Source organism: Pipistrellus kuhlii, unplaced genomic scaffold, assembly GCF_014108245.1.
Source record: "Pipistrellus kuhlii isolate mPipKuh1 unplaced genomic scaffold, mPipKuh1.p scaffold_m20_p_6, whole genome shotgun sequence".
NCBI lineage: Eukaryota > Metazoa > Chordata > Mammalia > Chiroptera > Vespertilionidae > Pipistrellus > Pipistrellus kuhlii.
In genome coordinates, this window is record NW_023425562.1 from 67,290,172 (window position 1) to 67,311,975 (window position 21,804).

A 21,804-nucleotide genomic window follows, 5' to 3' on the forward strand; every position below is an offset into this window, starting at 1 on the left:
AAAATCAAATTTAAGTTTAATCTGTTAAGGTAAAAACTACATTTTTAAAAATTGTTTTTTCTCGATGTGATTTATATTTCTCATTTCTGCCAAGCACAGAGTTGGGGGTCGCGTTCTGGCATCCTTAGAGGCTGAAGTTGAGACCGATGCATGATGAACAGTACCATGGCTGTTGGCTTATTGTGATCGTTTGTTTTTCTCACAAACAGATTCTGAGTCCCATATCAGACCTAGCAATGGGTGGTGGAAATGCTTTCTGTGTTTAGAGTTTTCTTCCATTTTCTAGAAGCCAATGTATCTTTGCACTCAGGCATTGAATAAGCAGGTTCAATCGGACTCAGTTTTATAAAGAAATGGCTGTCTCTGTTACAACACTAGTATTGCTTTAAAGATGTTCAAGTTTTCTTTTTAAAATGTAGGTGAGAGGAGAAGACTTGACTTGGCTGGTGGGCACATGGTACAATATACAGATCTTTTGGCATTGAAACCTAGATGTTCATGTTGACCAATGTCACCACAATCTACACTAATAAAAGAGAAATATGCAAATCAACCATACCTTTGTGACGCCCACCAGCCAATCAGGAGTGTATGCAAATTAACCCAACAGAGATGGTGTCAGGGGTGGGGCAGAATGCCCCATTTGCTCTAGGCTTCTGGGCAGCGTGGGAAGGTGAAAGGCAGCTCAGGCTGGAGCAAAGGCAGAAAGGCGGCTCCAGTCCAGAGTGAAAGTGGTGCCAGCAGCCAGAGGAAGAAAGGAATATTCTTGCAGGAATCTTCGTGCACTGGGCCTCTAGTCAATTTAATAAAAAACGACAAATTGCCGAAACCAGTTTGGCTCAGTGGTAGAGCGTCGGTCTGCGGACTGAAAGGTTCCGGGTTCGATTCTGGTCAAGGGCATGTACCTTGGTTGTGGGCTCCTCCCCAGTGAGGGGTGTGCAAGAGGCAGCTGGTCAATATTTCTCTTTCATCGACGTTTCTGGCTCTCTATCTCTCTCCCTTCCTCTCTGTAAAATATCAATAAAATATATTTAATAAATAAATAAATAAATAAAATGTTGATAGGCATTTTTTCAAAGATCCTCTAACCTAAGAGCAAGCATAACCTTCTAAAAGAGTAACATACTTATGCATTCTACTTTCTTCCTTGAAACACCGCTTCACTATGAAATAGAGAGAATAATAATGCTGACAGTGTCAGCTTTCCTAGAGGAAGAGGCCAAGATGAAGTAGAAGTGCAGGAAAGCTATAGAAGGAAAGTGTGTGAAGGATAAGGAAAAGTTGGAGTGAGAGCAGGAGTAGGTGGAAGGAGAGAAGGGAGGGAAAAGGATTAGCTAGGAAAAGCCTCAGTCTGAATTGCAGACAGAAAGTCTGGGGAGGTCCAGATCAAGGGTTGGTCATCAGAGGAGCCATGCACAGGGCAGAAATGCTCGGCTTTAGAACCCCTATCCCTTGCTCATTCCCTGGCTGCAAGCAGCTTGGAGAGAAAGGAGCCTTGGCACGAATATGTTGCTGCAGTGAATTCCAAAAGTGTGGGTGCTGGAAGCTGTCAGCTAACTTCATTCCCTTTACGAAAGATCTTGAGCAGCTCACCTCCATGACTGCATAGCATCTGTGTGAGTGTCAGGCTTCTATATGATAAGCAGTGGGACTGCCTTCACCCCCATAGGGTTCAGAACCAATTGAGAATACAAAGCTGTAAGAAAGTTTAAAATAAAACTTTCTTTATTTTGAATAAGGTTTGCTTTATTATGAATTAGAGGCCTGGTGCACAAAATTTGTGCACGGGGGTGTGTCCCTCAGCCCAGCATGCACCCTCACCAATCTGCTACCCCTCTAGGGATGTCTGGTTGCCTGTTTAGGCCCGACCCAGGACTGCTGGATTCCAACTGCTCACCTGCCTGTCTGCCTTCCTAATTGTCCTTAACTACTTCTGCCTGCCAACCTAATCACCCCCTAACCACTCCCCTGCCAGCCTGATTGATGCCTAACTGATTCCCTGCTGGCCTGTTTCCTTTAACTGCCCTCCTCTGCAGTCCTGGTCATCCCTAATTGCCCTCCCCTGCAGGTCTGGTTTCTCCCAACTGTCCTCCCCTGCTGGCCATCTTGTGGTGGCCATCTTGTGCCCACATGGGGGAAGCCATCTTTGACCATATGGGGGCAGCCATCTTGTATGTTATAGTGACAGTCTATTTGCACATTACTTTTTTATTAGATAGGATGATTTTTCACAGGCATGTCTAATTGTCTTGCACCTAAGGGATTTTGAATGTTGGGTTTCATTCCTGAATATGAAAATCAACATCAGTCCTTCCAGGAGAAAGCACTGGTATCCTTGATATTCTGTGTCTTTGTCTCCCTTTTATGTTTTCTGGTTATTTTTTTAGTTGAGACATAAAATATCTACTAAAATAATGTGTATCTGGAATTTACATATCTCTAATCTTTGTAAGTAAAATTGTCATTTATTGTTTTTACAAACTCATACTTATTATTATGTCTTTTTATATTTTGTCTTTTTTAGTTATCAAATTTCCTGCATATTTATTTGTGAAAGGTTTTTGAGTTGGGTATTCACATTTTGTTGTTTTAGGTACCTGGAGATACTACCAACTTAGGAACTCCTTAAACTAAAAATTGTCTCAGGGTTTGATTTTTGGATTTGTTTTGCTTGCTACTTGTCCTTAAACTCATATTCGTGTGTGTATAAGATCAGGAATTATCAAAAGTGGTTTGTTTTCTTACTTTTCCCCTCTCCAACCTGATAAACTGAGACAGGCAGATTTCCCACTATATTAAGGACCAAAGCAGTAGCCCTTCTGAGCTTTACATGTGTGATTTATTCAAACCCAAGCTCTAGCTAGTGGTGCTCAAAGAGTATTCATGTCTCTGCATCACCATCATCACCTGGAACTTGGTAGAAAGACAAATTCTAGGGCCCCATCCCAGACCAACTGCATCAGAAACTCTGAGGCAGGGCCCAGTTATCTGTGCATTTAAAAGCCTTCTGGGTATTCAGATATGTGTTCAAGTTGAGAATCACTATTCCAGAGTCTAGATCGTCTGGGATTGACAATGCCTTAAAGCACATGTGTCAAACACAAGGCAGGAGGCCAAATCCGTCACGCCAGGCCTTGCAATGTGGCCCGCACCGCGCTGTCATCACTGCACTCCGCTGCGTTTCCATCACAATGACAGTTTATGACTGTTCAGTAAACCATTTGGCCCTCGATTTAGGCTGGATTTTAGATTTTGGCCCCTTCTCTGATTGAGTTCGACACCCCTACCTTAAAGCAAACAATGATTTCAATGCTTGTTTATAAATCTTGATTCAATCTTCTTCATAATTTCCTGTGTCTAAGAAGTTCCCTTACAAAAGAATCAATTCAGCCATGTATTCAAGAATCAGAGAGAGGGGAGAGAGAGAGAGAGAGAGAGAGAGAGAGAGAGAGAGAGAGAATATAAATGACTGACTGGTAGTTGGTACACAACCGCAGATATACAAATATGTACCCAAATGTGCATACCTACATTTATAATGCACAGTCTGGAAAGATAAAAGATATATATCAAATGATCTCAGGAATTATCTCAGAGGAGTAGAGAAGGGGCAGGGGAACATTTTTATGTAAGTGTTTACTATTCAATTTCAAAATGTATGTGTGATCGAAAAATATATATAGCAAGAATAATTTCATATTTATAAAACAAAAACATATTTTCATTAATAAACAAAAGAGAATGTATGCTTTTAAAATGCAGTAGCAAGATAAGAACAGTAATTTTCTCTGTACATATATCTTCAAAGCCAGCAGTGGGTTTTAGAAATGAGTGCTATTTCCATTCATATTTGTACAGAAAGCACTAGAACTTCGACTCTTGCTCTGCAATTGCCTCTACATAGAATATTCAACAAGCCTGCATGCGTGATGCTCATTCTTCAGGAAACTGGGTCCTTTCAATGCTAAATCAAGCAACCCTATTGTGCACTTTAAAATGTTAATGATCTCTTTTGTCAGATGAAATTATACGTGGAAGCGTCTTAGAAACTTGAAATCACTATACAAGTTGGAAGGATCTAATGTTGCTATTGTAGGTATTATTATTATTGTTTTTACTAATTTTTTTTTCTGAACACATGAACCATTGGTGTTCAGAATGGTGGAATGTACTTTGCATTCCCTGCAAGCTGGAATTTTCTCTCTGCCCTCTTATTTTCTCTGCATATTAAAATATCATGTGGCACGCTGTTTTGTGAATGGCTGGACAGGAGGGACGTTCTATCTTTCAGAATGCCATGCAGCAGTTCATGCATTATATTCATAAGCGTGATCTTTAATTTAATTTTTGTGACAAGTGCAGTGAAGGGTAAAATCAGGCAGTCATAATTTTGACTTTGCCATCATTCAAATGAGCTTAGTTTAGTGATTGACCAGCTGTACTTTAAAAGAAAGTGGAAATGGAGAAAAGCAGCCTTTCCATGAAGAAAAGCTTTATTTTATCCTTTAGACCTTAAACTAACAAGAATTTAAGCAAAATGTAAATTTTTGAGCCGAAAATTAGAATACAATAAAGGCCTGTGTTACCGTCTTGCTTTAATTATACTCTCTGTGCTGCTTGGTTCTGACCCATTCTAAACCACTTTTCTGCTGTGAATTAGCAGAAAGACTCAACTTCTATTTCATTTTTAGTAGTGCTCTCCACGTTTACTCATCAAACAGCTGTGGTTAGGATCATGATGTCCTGGTTCAGAGCCAACTCTGGGCTTTAAGTGGGGCTTAGAGAAAGTGAGTCCTGAGGGATTTTTCATAGTGAAAAATGCTGCACCTGCCTGAATAGAATAACCATAGGTCCTGTGTGACCCAGAATGATCCCTGTGTATGCCTGTTGTTCTTGGCATATTAGTAACAATGCTTGCTTTCACCCTTAGAAGTATCCTAATTTAGGCAATAACATGAATTAAATCCTCCTACTCATAGAGAAACAATTCAGTATGAGTGTGGACAGAGCTCTTAATTGTCCAATTTATGCTTTCTACTTGGGTAGTTTTGTGTTTTTTTAACTATGTTTTACTGACTTTTGTTTTAGAAAGAGGGAAAGAGAGAAAGATAGAGAGAAATATCAATGAGAGAGCCCTAGCTGGTTTGGCTTAGTAGATAGAGCATTGGCCTGCAGATTAAAGAATTCTGGGTTAAATTATAGTCAAAGGCATATGTCCAAGTTGTGGTTTGCTTGCCAGTAGGGGGAGTATAGGAGACAACAAATCAATGATTATCTCTCATCATTGATGTTTCTATTTCTCCCTCTCCCTTCCTCTCTGAAATCAATAAAATTATATTAAAAAGAAAGAAATATAAATGAGAGAGAAACATCAATTGGATGCATCCTAATGCCCCACATTAAGTGCCCTGACCTGGAATTGAACCGTGACCTTTTGATTCATAGGTTGACACAAAACCACTAAACTACATCGGCCAGGCCTCTGGCAGGTTTTTATTCCCCCTAAATTTCAGTTTCCTCATATTAAGTGGAGGGAAAAAACACTGATTTTTGTGGAACTGTAGGGAGATTTAAACAAGATAATATATGGAAACTACCTGCCAATAAGTCAAAATGTATGGAGTTTGCAAAAGGAAGAGTTCCCACCAAAAACTCAACTACCTTGTTTATCAATGCTTGGAAGTTTTTCTAATATGAAAACAAATTTTGCAAGTAGAAATAAGGTTTAAAACGCACTGACTAAATTTCATATCTCACTGTTTGTTTTTTCTCTCTTCTCTCTCTTAAGATCACTCAGCACACTCTCCCCTTCCCCCAACCACATAATTCTTGTCCCAAATCAACTTTCTCCTAGTCTCTCTTCTCCTTCCTGATTTCAGCTCTCCTTTTCTTCAAGTCAAGTATCACAAGAAACTAGAGTACCCCCAATATTTAGACAACCGCACTATCAGTCATTCCTCAACCTCTATTTTCCTCATCAAAATCTTCATAGAGGACACCAAATTGAGTCAGTGACGTGAAGAAGAAGGTGGACTCTGTTTCAGGTGGGCTTTGGCCATCAGTTCAAATCTTGCCACTGAGACAGCCATTGTCCAGAGCCCATAGTCTTTGGAAGTCTCTGACTCTCTGCTAGCTCTATAAGATGCTAGACCAAGGATCTCTCAGCTGAAACTGGGTCTTGTCCTAAGTGCTTGTGGTTGGTCTTGTTCTCCTGGATGAGTGTTTCCCAAAATGTGTCTCAGGGGATCTGCAAGGCCCAAATGAATTTCACATGGAGCTGAGATTTCAGAACCTTCATTCACCAGGAATACAGTAAAAATGGTGCCCCGTCGAGCTGTGCAAAATAGTGGCACCACAGAAATTCCCCACAGCACTTTCCTTCCTCCAACCATCCTCGCATAGCTCCATGCTACCCAGGTACAGCTTCTCTGCATATTAAGTCCACGCACTTTTGTAAATGTCCATTTGATAATATAGGCACTCTTTTAGGCACTGAAGAAACACACACAGAGAACCCTTCTTTTTTTGGTGTTTATATTCTAGGATATATGTGGAGGCCATGATTGATAGATGTTTTTTAATTAAATAAAATATACAGTAAGCCAGTATTGGCACATGAAGTATTTTTACTGCCTGAAAATTTATCTATTGTTGCCTGAAAATGTATTCCAACACTAACCAGCTTAAAGCAATAATGATATTTATTATTTCAGGCTTTCCATGGGTCAGAAATTTGAAAGTATCTTACCTTGATGGTTCTGGGACATAATATCCCATGCTAGTACATGATATGACATTCTAGGTCATAAAAGAGTTTGTTTTTTGCCTCACTTTCTCTTGGATCATTAACTGGGGTATAAGGCAGCTGCCATGTCCTGAGGTCACTCCAGCAGCATTGTGGAGAGGTGTGTCTGGCAAGAAACTGAGGCTTCTTGCCAACAGCAAGCACCAACCTAAGGTCATCTGAGCAAGCCAACCTGGCTGGAATCAGATCCTTCAGCTTCAGGCAAACCTGTGGATGACTGCAGAGCTGGCTGACATCTCGATAGAAATTTCATGAGCAACTCCAAGACAAGTGTCATGCAGAAAAATCAAGCTGAGAAGAGGAGATGGGAGATGCTTATGTGTGTATAAGTTGGTGGCAGGGAGGAGAGATTTAGAAGAGAGATAGGTTAAGGTTTCAAATATGCTAAATCTCACTGATTGTTAAGTTGAATTTAAAAGAGGGGAAAACAAACAAACAAAAAAGAGTTGAAGAACATAAAAAGTAACCTGAGCAACTATGTGGGGGAAAAGAGGGTTCCAGTAGAGAAAATAGCAAGTACCAAAGCTCTAATGAGAGCAAGGTCTGTCATATTCTAAAAAAAAAAAAAGGCAAGGTCAAAGTGAGTGATTATAGAGGTCATTGGGGACTGATCCCAGAGTGGTGGGTCCGCATTTGAGTGTGCAACAGAATCACTGCAGGGCATATTAAACCCAGGCTCTCATTTGGGAGGTTTGGGGTAGCTGAGCAAATTATTCTCATAATTCTCTAGGTGATGACCTGGGCTAAGGATTCCACTTTGAGAATCACTGAGTGGGGCATTGTGGACCACTGTAAGAACTTTGTCTTTTCTCTGAGTGAAATGAGACTGTAACATTGTAAGCAGAAAAGTGGCATGATCTTACATCTTATTTTATTTTTTAACCCTCACCTGAGGATATTTTTCCATTGATTTTTAGAGAGAGTGGAAAAGAGAGGGAAAGACAGAGAGATATATCCTGCACATGCCCAGGTTAGGGAGGAGCCTGCAATCGAAGTACATGCCCTTGACCTGACTCAAACCTAGGACCCTTTGGTCCTCAGACCAATGCTCTATCTACTGAGCAAAGTGGTTAGGGCTGATCTCACATTTTAAAAGGAATCTTCTGGTCATTGTGCTGAAATTGTACCATAAGGGTCTAAGGACAGAACAGGGATAAGAAATACTGGTGGCTTGTCCCAAGCAGCAGTGAAGGAAAAGAGTGAGGATTGCTCTGATTCTGGATATGTGTTAAAGAGAAAGTCAGAAGTGTTCGCTGACATTGGATGTGGCATTGAAAGAGAGGAGTCAAGGATGAGTCTGTTTACCATCTTTTCAACTATTGATTCTAGAATAGAAGTTGTACCCTGCTAGTACTTAATTCAGACTTTCTGGGGAAAAGAATTCTTTTCATTGCTATCCTCCAGCATATCTCCCAGTTACTCCTTGATCACCAGGAAGGCCATATTGGCCATCCTAAGGCTAAATTTTCAATAAATCAAAATATCAGGCATAAGAAAAATTCTAATAAGTAACAACAAAAGAGAGAAAACAAAAATAACTCACAGAAAGATTATTTTAAATTATCTAGATATTATGGATTCCAGTATGGTCTCCTCTTCACAAGAGATGTATATTATTGTTGGTATGTGTTTATTTTCAATAAGCAACTTCCCAATCAATGGATGGTCATGGCATTGTTGTCATTTATGTTTGCTAAGCCCAAGAGGAAAAGAAGAAAGGGAGGTATGAAGGAAAGTAGGAAGAAAAGAAGGGATGTAGAAAGGGAAGGGGAAAGAAAGAAAAGGGAAAATAAAGGTATACAGTAGTGGGGAAGGCCCTGAACTAGGACCAGGAACCTGAATTCTATTTTCATCTCTTAGGAACATGATCAAATCCTTCACCCAATGTTCCTGAGGTGCTCCAGATATCGAATTCTGTAATTCACCATAATCATCACATTCATGAAAATGGATTCTTTATGAGCTCTTTCCTTCATGTCCAGTAAATATTTCTATTCTTAGTTCAAAAGCTCTGAATCATAGGTTTCAATAGTCAAATAGGCCTCTGGGAGTATCCTGGGCAACCCTCTCAATTTGCAGATGGGGAAACTTCTTTTAAAAATCCTCTAAAATTGTCCAGTGGACTCACATGAGAGGTGATCCTAAGTTAGCTCCTAAAATTAACAAAAGAAAAGAGCAGTTAAAAGAGCATGGCATGCATAGTGGGCCTTTTAGTAGTCATTTTTTTTAAGTATCTTCCTTTAAATCTTATAGGAGTTGAGAAGTAATTCAGGCTATGTGTGTTTAACCATTTGTCTGTTTCTATTGAAGATAAAGAATGCATCACTCACATGTGTTTGCCCTTGTTTTGCTGAAAACCTGTGTTTACAGCGATAAACCTTTAGAGTGATTTTTTTTTTTCTTTCAATGTCATGCCGATAGGACACTTGGCAGCTTAAAATATTAAATACAAACTTTTCAGCAGAGACAGGTTTTGTTTTGTTTTATCTTTTAGGAGAAGTATTGCTATTTGAGCAATATTGGATTTTCACACCAGGATTTTGCCATTATATTTCAAAATTTCAATCTTCCAGTATAACAAAGTTGTGCTTTCCTATTATGCCAGAGAGAGTCCTAAAATGGTCCACCGATGCTAGAATTACCTGGATGCCTGCCACACTCTCCTGATGCCTTGCTCCAGCGGGCCTGTTTCCGCTGAACCCCTGCCACTCTGGAGCCATCAGGGCAATCCTAGGAAATGACTTTACCTCCAGGGATTGCCCTGCTTGAGGACTGATACACAGAAAACCAGAGAACTCTATTCTCCTTGGACAAAAATGCCAGCTGATCCACTTGAATCATTTCTCAGTTCTCTACCCTGAGAATTCCCTGCTGTTCTCTAGCAATCTCTGCTGCTGGCAGAAGCGAAGTAGATACAAGGTTTGGGAGGAAAGAGTGGAGGGACAGGGATGCTGGTGCTGGGATATGGGGTGAAAGTGGGGCAGTGTTGCTGAGTGCTGGATGAATGCTTGCAAACTGTTCCTTTCCAGAAAACAAAAAAAACAAAAAACTGCTTATTCCTTCAGTCTAAAGCTGCCACTTACAGTGAATGCTAAAAATGTGAATTCTCGCCCCAGTCCCAGCCCTCAACCAAATCAGAAAACTGAATTTTAACTAGATGCAATGCATCCTTGGAGCACCATTTGTAATGTACAGTGTACTTGTTTCTTTTTATTTTAAAAATTTGCAAAACTTGCAGCACATTTGCAAGTGCAATAAAAAGAACTGCTTTCCTCTAGAACACTTTGAGAGTAAGCTGCAGATCTGATGACCCTACCCCAAATACTACATTATGCATTTTCCACAAACATGGCCAGTCCTCTCACATGAGCAAAATCAGAAAATGAACATTGATATATAGTATCATCTAATTTTTCAGACCCCATTGGTTTTGCTCATTTTCCCAATAATGCCCTTTATAATAAAAAGGTCCAATTCAAATCACATATTTTGTCTGTTGTCACATCTCTACTCTCCTCCAGTTTGAGAGAGCTCCTTGGCCTTTGTTTGACGTAAATGACCTTGATACTTTCGAAGCTCATGTACCAGTTATATTGAAAATGTTTTCAATTTGGGTCTGTCTGATGATTTTTCATGACTGAATTTAGGTTCTAAAACTTTACAGAACTGGTATTGTTTTCTTCTCATGGCATGCAGTGAGGTACCTATCATTTCAGTTCACATTACTGACCATGTTCCCTTGATATGTGTGTGAAAGGCTCCCCATTGTCCATATACTCTCTGCACCACTTATAGTTAATGTGTCTCTTGCAGGAGGTAAGCTAAACTATGTAAATATCCTAGTCTGCATTGATCTTTCCATTTATCTACTTATTTATATCATTATGAACTCATAGTTTTCTATTCTGCTCAGTGGATTATAATCAGTTATAGGACTTCCTCAAGGTGGTTGGTTTGTGTCCTTTTGATTTGCCATTATCAGTTTTTGAGCACTTCCTTACTTTTTGGCTAACCAGATGCTCAAGTTCACTTTATGTATTCACTGCCCCAGCCCTAACATCAATCATTTCTTCAGGAAGTTTTTATTCTGTTTAGCAGAGAATAGTACTGACAAACTAGATCTGGGTGGTGTGTGGAACACAATTTGAGAAACATTTTCTAAAATAGAATGACCAGATTATTTTGATGATTAAATGTGAAGACCCAGCTGGCAAGATCCAGCCTTCTTTTTCAATTTTTTAATTGATTTCAGAAAGAATAAGTGAAAGAGAGAGAGAGAAAGAGAGAGAGAGAGAGAGAGAGAGAGAGAGAGAGAGAGAGAGAGAGAGAGGAGAGAGAAAGAGAAAGAGAAAGAGAGAGAAACATCAATGATGAAAGAAAATCATCCATTGGCTGCCTCCTGCACGTCACCAACAGGGGATCGAGCCCACAACTTGGGCATGGGCCCTGATCGGGAATTGAACTGTGACTTCCTGGCTCATAGGTCAACATTCAACCACTGAGCTATACTGGATGGGCAAGATCCAGGCTTCTTGATCAAGTCCTCTAATTGCCAGAATGGTCTTCCTGCAAACCTCCCATTGCAACTGTAGCTAATAAAAGTAATTGCTTAATTTTGGTTAAATTTTCCAAAGTATAGTCCAGCATGGTTACAGATAGCGGCTAATTACCAACTAGTATTTCAAAAAAGTAGGAGATGATTTGATATCATGATACAACAAAAACAAAAACAAAACAAAACAAAAATACTATTTCAGGTTAATTGTTGATCAAATGCCTAAGCCAGTGTTGATCAAATTACATATTGGAACCATCTGAGGAGCAAAAATGCCTATTTCATTGGTCCCAACCCCAGACTAGTGAAGTCGAGTTTCTGACAGCAGAATCCAGGCAACAGTATTTTCTTAAGCACTTTGGGTGAACCTAAAGTCCAGAGAAGGTTGAGGATCACAGGTTAAAGCAAGGCTGTTTCCTGAGAATGTGGTCCAGCACCACAGGCTCTCTCAGACCCAATAGTAACTTCCCTGCTTGTATTGGTTAGTTTTTTTACAAGGCAACATTAACACTTCCAAACACCTATGGGGCCGATTAGTTATCACTTATTATGCAACTATTCTGAGCCAGACATTATTCTAAGCACCACACATTTATTAACTCATTTAACGTGTATAACAATGCTATTGAGCATGCACTCTAACATCCCCACTTTACAGATGAGGAAACTGAGGAGTAGAGAAGTGGAAAACTTGCCCAAAGTCACATAGCTAGGAATTCTGAGAGTGGGACCTAGAAATCAGATAGTGTGATACCTGACCATAGGCCAGTCATTCTCAAACTTTGAGTTTTAAACCCAAAATTCCTTGGTTTCTTAAACTTTTGGTGTTTTTTTTTTTAATTTCTGAATCACCTGGAGGGTTTAGAAAGAACCCTGAGGCACACGCTCATCAAAGGAAGGCCTTTCAAATGTTTACCATAGTCCCAGGGCTTTTCCACTGAGCAGGGAATCTGCAGGAGAAAAGAATTATTGGGCTGGCTAAAAAAAAAGCCATGAGACCCAAGAGTTTTTGGCACACAGGAAGGAAAGTGTTGCCCACATATCAGAGAAATACCCTGTTTCCCTGAAAATAAGACAGTGTCTTATATTAATTTTTGCTCTCAAAGATGTGCTAGATCTTATTTTCAGGGGATGTCTTATTTTTCCATGCTCTAGGTCTTATTTTCGGAGGATGTCTTATTTTCAGGGAAATGTGGTAGTAGTTGAAGGTGGATGTGGATGGAGGGTATGTTAGTAAGGACTGTGAGAAACAGGAAAATGTGTTTTGACTTTGTTTACAGGGTGCCAAGCAGACATATGGCCTTTTCACCATCAAAGTGACATAGTACTTCTTGTATGACTTGAATATGAAGCACAAGTAATGCTCTGTGAAAATCACAAAACATGGCCCTGGGCAGAAAATTTCACCAGGACATTTTCTATTTAACAAGACCTGGCAAGAATGCACTTCATAAAACGGAGCTACTTGGTCAGAAGTTACACATCATCACTGCCACTGGTCAAAGCTTGCTATACTACCAATATAGAGGCTAGAACATGTCCTTTGAATATCAATAAAGAGGAAGCACCAAAAATAAGTGAGAAAAGATCAGCTTTTAAAATATATGTTTAGTTTAATTTTAGAGAAAGAGGAAGGAAGAGAGAGAGATAGAAACATTAATGAGAGAGGAAATCATCAATGGGCTGCCTCCTTCATGGCCCATACTGGGATCAAGCCTACAACCTGGGCATGTGCCCTGACTGGGAATCAAGCCACAAGGGGGAAGCATGGACTGGAGTCTCTAACTTTTGAGCTTCAGTTTGGTTAGCCAATGCTTTTCAAACTATTTTCATTATCATGCTCTCTGAAGGAACTATTTTAGGCATTATGTCCTAATTCTTTCCACCTATCATGAAATTTTAATACCATAAATATTATATATAGTGCCCTTTTGTAGGGTTTACCTTTTGTTCTGTCCTGCCAAGAATAAATGTTAGCCCCATATTGATGGGCCTGTGCTAGACCAATGAAAAGTGATTGCAGGAGGTTGGAGGGTATGAGGAATATCACTTAGGGCATTTATTTTTGTACCCTTGCTGCCAGGGTACAAGGAATAACTGTGCTCCTCCACCCAAGGCCACAGCACTTACAGGTGGCTCTCCCCATCTTTAGCTATTGCTGGATTCCAGTTAAGCACTTACTTCCTCTCAAGCCCAGGAGTAACAATGACCCCTCCACTGATGGCCCTGGGGAGCTTCACTGTCCTTTATTACATGTCTCAATTCTGCACGAAGCTTTTAAAATATCCCTTTATTAAACTCCTCACACCCTCTGCCTTCTTCTGGGACTGTGGCTGGTCTCTTTCCAGTTGGAATTCCTGTCACCTTCTGAAATCCAGCCTCTAACTCACAGTGTCATTTCAATGACATCCAATCTTTACTCTTTTCTTTTTCCTTTTTGTAATCTTGTTCTTCCTTTATTTCTTTCTTAGCAACAGTGTTTACTCTTTAAAATGCACCTTGGTGGTAGGAGTTGTATTTCATTTATGTCTCTTTTTAAAAAATATTTTATTGAGCTTTTACAGAGAGGAAGGGAGAGGGATAGAGAGCTAGAAACCTCGATGAGAGAGAAACATCGACCTGCTGCCTTCTGCACAATCCCTACCGGGATGTGCCCCCAACCAATGTATGTGCCCCTGAGCGGAATCAAACCTGGGATCATTCAGTCCGCAGACTGATGCTCTCTCGATTGAGACAAACTTGTTTCAGCATCTTCATGTCTCTTATTTCTTCCCTTCCTGTTGCATTTTCATTAGCCTTGCATGGATTTGCATTTGGATATTAAATCATAGGATCTTGGGCCCTGAATACCAAAGTTTTTCTAAGTTTACAAACATCCACTTACCTGACAGACAGGCTCTTGAATACTTTCTCCCCACAAATTAGTGTTTGTTGTTCACTGGCAAGAGGGACTCTTGTCTCTTCCAAGTATTATGATTGCATAGCAAATACTCTAATATGTATTAACTTAAAATAATGACAACTTTTATTTCTGCAAGCTGGGTAGGATCAGGCAGAATAGCTGTTTCTACTCCAATCAGCATTGGCTAGAGTAGCTTAGAAATTGAAAAGTGGAATCATCTAGATGTTTACTCACTTGTCTGAGTCTAGGGCTGAGAATACAATTGAAAACTGGAATAACCAGTACTCCTTATGCATCTCTCTAGCTAGATATGGTTTCTCTATGTGGTCTACCAGCATGAGGGGCTTGGGGAAAGTCTAACTTCTTACAACATTGATGCAGAACTCCCAAGATGCATATCTCAGGAGCAAGAGCAACAGCCAGTTAGAACCCACTTCACTTTCCATGGTCAAGTCATACAATGCTGCTTTGACCATATTCTATCAATCGAAAGACCTCCCAGACTTAAGGGGAGAACATGTAAATTGCATCTCTTGATGTAGAGTGTTAATGTCACATTATTTTTAAAATATGTGAAATGGGATATGTATTGTTGTAGCTGTTTTTTTGAAAACACAGTCTGCTCCAATATCCACTATGTGTGTGTGTGTTGTTAAAGTCTTATGGAATGAGATTCTGAAGAAAATACTGGAGAATGCTAAATTAAAAGCAAATAGAGACAAGAATATGTGAGTATGGAAGTCTGTATATCTATTTTATATAATCATGGGGTTTAGGATTCAGGATTAGGGAGATGAACAGTAGGTATAGTTGGGGGAACAAAACTCTGGATTCCTCTCTATGCTGATGGATAATAACAAGTCTCTGACTCTGTCAAATTAATTATTTAATCTACATGACCATGAGCTCTCTTCCAAAGCTCCTGGCCCTGGGAAAGGCTGAAATACGGTTATATCATCTTATACTTTCTATTTGTTTCCTGTTTAAAATCACTCTCTTTCAAAATTTGCTGACCAAATTTTGTTGTTTTTGCTCAGCAGTCATACTCTGCTGTCTATGCAGCTCCACTAAATCAAGTCCTCGATGGCACCAAGCATTATTTCAAGAGTTATTCTTTTGTGCATGGAAATTTTCATTTTGAATGTGTGCCATCAGAGGCATAATAGGAAATGGGTTTTTTACTGTAGCCAAGTCAAATTGGCACTGTTCTTTTTCTCTAAAAGGCAGTTTTGATGGTATAAAAGGACATAGTGCAACCATGGAAATTACCAGGAGGCCTGTTGCCTGCTGCCATGAAAGTCAGTACTCATGAGACAAATATGATGAGTAAAGAAAGGTTTATTCAGGTGCTAGAAACCTGAGGAGATGGCCGACTCCTGTCCTAAAAATCATCTTACCATCTCAGATACCTCAGTCAGATTATATAAGGGAATCATGGAAACGGGGGAACTATGAATTTCTGGTGATATACAGTTTTTGCCCACGCTCATCATCATCATATTTCTGGAGCATGTTGTTGAACTATAACAAAAATTTGGTCAGACGTGAAAGAACAAGGTTGATCATATACTTTCATTTGTCACAGATTACATAAATTTAATCACTATATTGCTAATATTAAGTCATGGTTATAATATGAACACTAAATTCAAAGAATGAGGGATACAAAAGAAATGAGATATAGACTAAAAGGCAATCCCAGAATTGTCTCCAGAGTTCTCTTTGGAAAGTATTTTTATGTGCAATGATATGCTCAATAAACACAACAGAGCTCAACATGGCTGAGACCCTTCAGTGATGAGCATAATATATGGCATTGCACAGACCAGTATATTGATATTTTTAAGTTAATAATTTTTAAAACTTTCACACAACCAAGTATGGAAACCACAAGCAATCAAAACTCTCAGATTTAAGGACAGAAAGCCAAATCAAACTGATTAATCAAACCAGTATCTAAGTCCAGGTAATGCTGAATCAGAGCAACAAATAATAGCATTAGAACTGGCTATTCCTGCCCATCTCTGGGCTCCCCCTTCCTTTGTGTTTGCTTCAGTTTAGACTCTTCTTTCTGGGTCAAAGTTTGCCACCAACTGTCCTCTCATCAACCCAGTAAAATACTGTGCTTTTTTTCTTTCTTTCTCTTTTTTTTTTCTCTCTCAAAAGTTCTAACAAAAGATCTGGAACTGAGTTTCATTGCCTCTGGTTGGCCAGTCTTGGGTCAAGTGTCTACCTCCTAGCCAACCCCTGCTCCAGGAACGTGCAATGCTCTGACTAGATATAGTCACAAGAAACTCTGGGATTAAAAAGTTTGTGGAGAGAGCTGGTCAACTATGCTTAAAACTCATGGACCAAAAGTTGGGGTGGGATGGCTTACTAGGAAAAAACAGGAGAACTGTCAGAGGGAAGAATGGTTGGTGAACATTTCTACTATAGTCCATTATCAGTAAATACTATTGATTAATGAATTGTGTCTTTGCTTTCTAAATTATAGAGAAAATGATATGGCTAATAATATACATTGTTATTAATTCCCCCCCTTTATATTGTTGCTTCATTATGACAGATCAACATGTATTTTCAAGGAATTGTTGATACTATTCAAAAGTCCCACCTTGAACACTGCAGGTGTGGATAGAAGCTGTAAATAAGGTGTCCTCTACCAGAGATAAATACCAAAGATGGTAAAGAAGCAAGGGCAAGTAAAAGTAAATAAGAAAGGATATAAAATGAAAATTGTTGCAGAACAAAAAGAGTTTGTTGACCTGGCACTAGCAGAACCAAACTTCATCTAGATACCAAGAATTACAGTGGAGAACTATTGGTTATTTCATTATGAATGGTGCCATCCAGTAGAACAGGAAGCTCACAGAGTCCTATCTTATCTAATAAAAAGGGCATATGCAAATTTACCATCATACCATAATGGTCAAGATGGCTGCACCCACAGTGGAGGCAGGGATTCCATAACACAAGATGGCTATGCCCACAGCAGAGGCTGAGTTCCCATAACAAGCCTTAATGAGCAATCAGCAAGGACCTGAGGGTGCACCCCCTGCATAGTGAGGCTTGACAGGGGACCTCAGGCTAAGCTCCTAGCACCAAGCTGAGGGACCTCAGGCCATGCTCCCCAACTGGCAGGGTTTGACAGGGACCTCACAGCATGCCCCCTGCTCTGGCCCAGGCCAGGGGACCTGAGGCTATGCATTTCGCCCTGGTGCCAGGCCAGAGAACCTGAGGCTGCGCTCCCCACTGGGCAGGGTTTGATGGGGGAGCTCAGGCCATGCCCCCTGGCCTCAAGGAACGTCCCCTGCCCCATAGCTGAGTCAGGCAACCTGAGTCTGCTCCCCCCACCTGACAGGGTTTTATGGGTGTGGGGCCAGCCGGGTCTGAATCTAGCCCAATGGGGGTGGGACCAGTCAGGTCTGGCTCTCACATGAGTTCAAGGCGCACCTGGGTGGGCAAGGACTTGACTCTGGTTCCCTTGGTGCATCCCAGACTCTGACAGGAGGAAGATTTTTATATATGTTTTACTAATTTTCTTTCATCTCTGACACTTCTATTATAGAGAAAGGGAAAATGTCAATATTAAAATATTTCTTCTAATTAATTCCCTTTTAATGTGCACCAATTTCATGCACCAGGTCACTAGTATAATTATACAGGGCAAAAATCACAAGACACTATGGATTAGGGTTTCAGGGCAGTGCTGAGAGCTGATTAGTCAAAGGTAAGGTAAGTGTAATGAACAACTTCTTCAGGCCATCAGGGCAGCTCTGAAGTCTTTTCCAGTCCCTCTGTCTGGTTTCATGGGAAAGTAGCAGGGGGTTGTTCCAACTTAGGGCTCAGGAGCTGAAACATAACTTAGGTCAAGATGTTGTCTTTAGCCTACCAGAGGTGAGTCTGTGGTCTTCTACTGCCTCTGGTGTTGTTTATTGTGGAGGGCAAAGAGAAGGCTATGCCTTTGAGAGCATATATATATATATATACAATTTTGGAGATAGATTGAATCAGTCATAAGGACTCTCCATTTTAAAATCAATGTGCAGGGAGAATCAATAAAACATTAGAGGAGGAATTAAAGGCATAAAAAAGAAAGGCATGGTGTGACTGTCAGTGGTGGCTGGAATGTGCCCATAGGAAACAGACTTGTGGAAAGAGATCCTGTAACTTTTAAGAATGAGACTTAGAGAAAGTAAATAGTACTGTTAGTCTAAGAGCGTACATTGGAAGGCAGTCTGGCATTAGACTTAGACTTTTTAAATTTGCTTGTTCACTTTTAAAAATGTCAGTCAACATTTCCAGGTTGTTTGATAGTGGGTCAAAGGATGACAAAAGTTGTGCTTATAGGTGGCTGCCTTTTAAATGGCAGCCCAAGGCAAAGGTGAAATTTGAGCTTCTGTTTACACTGGAAAATCCTTTGGCTTGTGGGTGCTAAGCTTGTCTTTGGAAACCTGGTATGTATGTATTGGCAGCCACAGGAATTGCTTCCCTCTTGGTGTACAACTGCTGCCTATTTCCTTATCTACCACTCTTTACATTAGAGAAAGTTGGACCTCATCATCTGTTTAGCTTTCTAATCTACTTTACCAGCTCCATGTTTTGATAACTAGTGTCCTTCAGTGTTGCTTGTCCAGTATACGGTTTCCTTAGATTGAATTTTATTACATGTTTTATTATAAGTTGTTTATCCTCACCTGAGGACATGATCTTCATTGATTCAAGAGAGACAGGGAGAGGATGAGAAAGAAAAAGAGAAAGAGAGAGAGAAAGAGAGAGAGAGAGAGAGAGAGAGAGAGAGAGAGAGAGAGAGAGAGAGAGAGAGAGATCAATGTGAGAGAGAAACATCTTGGTTGCCTCCTGCACATGCCCCAGTGCATCAATCCCACAACTTAAATACAGTATTTTCCGGCGGATAAGACGACCCCCTAATTTTACAATTAAAACAAAGGTTTAGGCCTATATTCGCTGTATAAGACTACCCCCACTTCAAAGAAAAGACTTACTGTGCCGTCAAGATCTGCAGGTAATTTTTGTGCAATTTTGGTCTTTTGCCCCTGATTTTCGGTTAACTTTTTTCATTTTAAAACTCGTCTTATACGCTGGAAAATACGGGTATGTGCCCCAAATGGGAATCAAACCCACAGCCCTTCAGTGCACAGGATAATGCTCCAACCCACTGAGCCACACTGGCCAGGGCTGGATACATTTTAGAAAAAGCACTGTGAAAGTATTTAGAAACATTGTGAAAAGAAAGTTATGGGTTTAAGATCTGATTTGATCTTAGGAGGCTGAATCCTCAAGTTTTACTTTTCAATTTATTCATTGATACTATATTCAGTGATAGATATCCAAGTACAAAGTTTGATAAGGACAGGTTCAAAGTAGCCTAGCTCTTTGACAACAGAAGTTAGTCATCTTTGAAACATGATTAAAGCATCCATCTCTCAAATACCAAAAGCTGTCTTTCAAGAGGGTTACTGGTATGCAAAGAGGATGCTTATTGGAACAGGGATTGCAAATAAAGTTCTGAAACAAAAGATTGTGATGATGTCACAATAAATGTATGCCTGAAGATTTAACTAGATTCTAATTCAGGCGGAATTCTTCCTAAATTGTGTACAATTTAGGTTTTGAAATCTTTCTTTTCCTGGGCAGAGAATAGCCCCCAGAATGTTAGAGCCGTGGTTATTTGACTAGAATTAAACCTGAGACATCTCGGTCCCCAGGCAGACACTGTATCCACTGAGCCAAACCAGTTAGGGACACAATGCCTTTTTAAATAGCCAGAGTGCAGAATTGAAAAGTGATTCGGTCTACCTAAGTGTCATCCAGGCGAAGGAAGTTTTGCCAGTATAACAGAAAACCATGGATAAATTATGTTTTCCCTGCCATAGGTATTCTTCCCCTAAAGTAGGGGTGTCAAACTCAATCAGAGAAGGGGCCAAAATCTAAAATCCAGCCTAAATCGCGGGCCGAATGGTTTACTGAACAGTCATAAACTGTCATTGTGATGGAAACGCAGCAGAGTGCAGTGATGACAGCGCGGTGCGGGCCACATTGCAAGGCCTGGCAGGACGGATTTGGCCCGCGGGCCTTGTGTTTGACACATGTGCCCTAAAGAGATTTATAATTTTGTTTTTCTCTGAGTAGAAAGACTCCAGGCCATCTATCTGCTGCTATCCCTTCAGTAAGTCTGCCATTATTTCTTCAACAGGTTCCAGCAAAAAGAATCATAAACCCTTATGAGCTAACAGTGAAGTTTCAGCCGAGAAAAAAATAAAAAGCCAGCTTCCTGAAAATTACAACATACATAAGTTTGGAATGCACTTGTCTGTTTGTGTCTTTTCTAGTTTATAGAACACTCTTTGCTCTTGATGTTGAAAACTGTCAATTATTACTGGCAGTTGGCCACTTTTTCATCTCCAAGGTAACAGACTTTTACTATGAAACTTCCATTCTGGTCAAAGCAGACAGTGTGTTGTAAAAAATATACTGAGCACAAATGCAGTCATAAAATTTCACATACACTTACCTCTAAAAGTGTAAGGGCTTATAGTATTTTAGAGAAATGGCATTTTTAATACCCAGCACTCAGTAAATATTTTAGGTGGCCAAATGAATGAACAAATGAGTAAGTGAACAAACAAAGGGAATTTACCAGGACTGCAAATCATTTCTCTTGAATGAAGTATACTGCTTGCTTCCCTGGGGGTGGGGGTGGGATGCTAAATTAAGATAAATCATTGTTGAAAGAGTTCTTTAGGGACTAAGAGAGCAGTGAACATGGTAATAAAGCATTGCTCCTGAAAGCAGAATGTGGTAGTTACAGTTACAGGAAGCCTATTAATCCCTTTCCTTTCCTAGGATTGCCTGCCTTGTGTACAATTTAGGTTTTGAAATCTTTCTTTTCCTGGGCAGAGAATAGCCCCCAGAATGTTAGAGCTGTGGTTATTTGACAACAGCTAAATCTACCCCCAGAGCCAGTTCTGTTTTCCTTATTAACAATGAACTTTAGGAGGTGAAGGTCATTTCTGGCCAAGGCTAACCAGCAATGACTTTGTTAGGGTGCTTTATGAATGCTGCCAAGGAGGAGGATATCATTTTAGGTTAGTCAGACTGCGTCTAAATTCTCACTTGCTCAGTGGGAATTTGGGTACATCACTTACTTGGAAGCCTCAATTGCCTTATCTAAAAAGATAGAGCAAAGATGTTGAGTAAGGATTGCTATAGTGCATATAGAGAAAGCATTTAGCATAGTACCTAGTTACTATTACTAGGACCTCTTACAACTTGTCTGTCACCAAGTGTGTGGGTCTTTTCCTCACATCAGCAATTCTCCAACTCCAACTTCACCAACTGAGTTTTCTATAATTTAGTTCTGACACCAACTACCCAGGGTTGGGTAGAACAAAGGGTCAATTTCCAGCCTCTTTGTTCTACCCAGAGTTAGTATCAAACCCCACATGTTAAGGGCTTGGTCCCATAGGACTACTTCCACTTCAGATGCCAGCTGTAAGTCCAGGCCACCCATACTTTTTC

General features: G+C 40.1%; 1 protein-coding gene across 1 annotated transcript in view; it reads left to right on the forward strand.

Annotated features, from left to right (window-relative positions):
- MACROD2 (mono-ADP ribosylhydrolase 2) overlaps window positions 1-21,804 on the forward strand; it is a 1,879,699-nt gene that overhangs the window by 1,703,831 nt on the left and 154,064 nt on the right. The window lies entirely within an intron of this gene.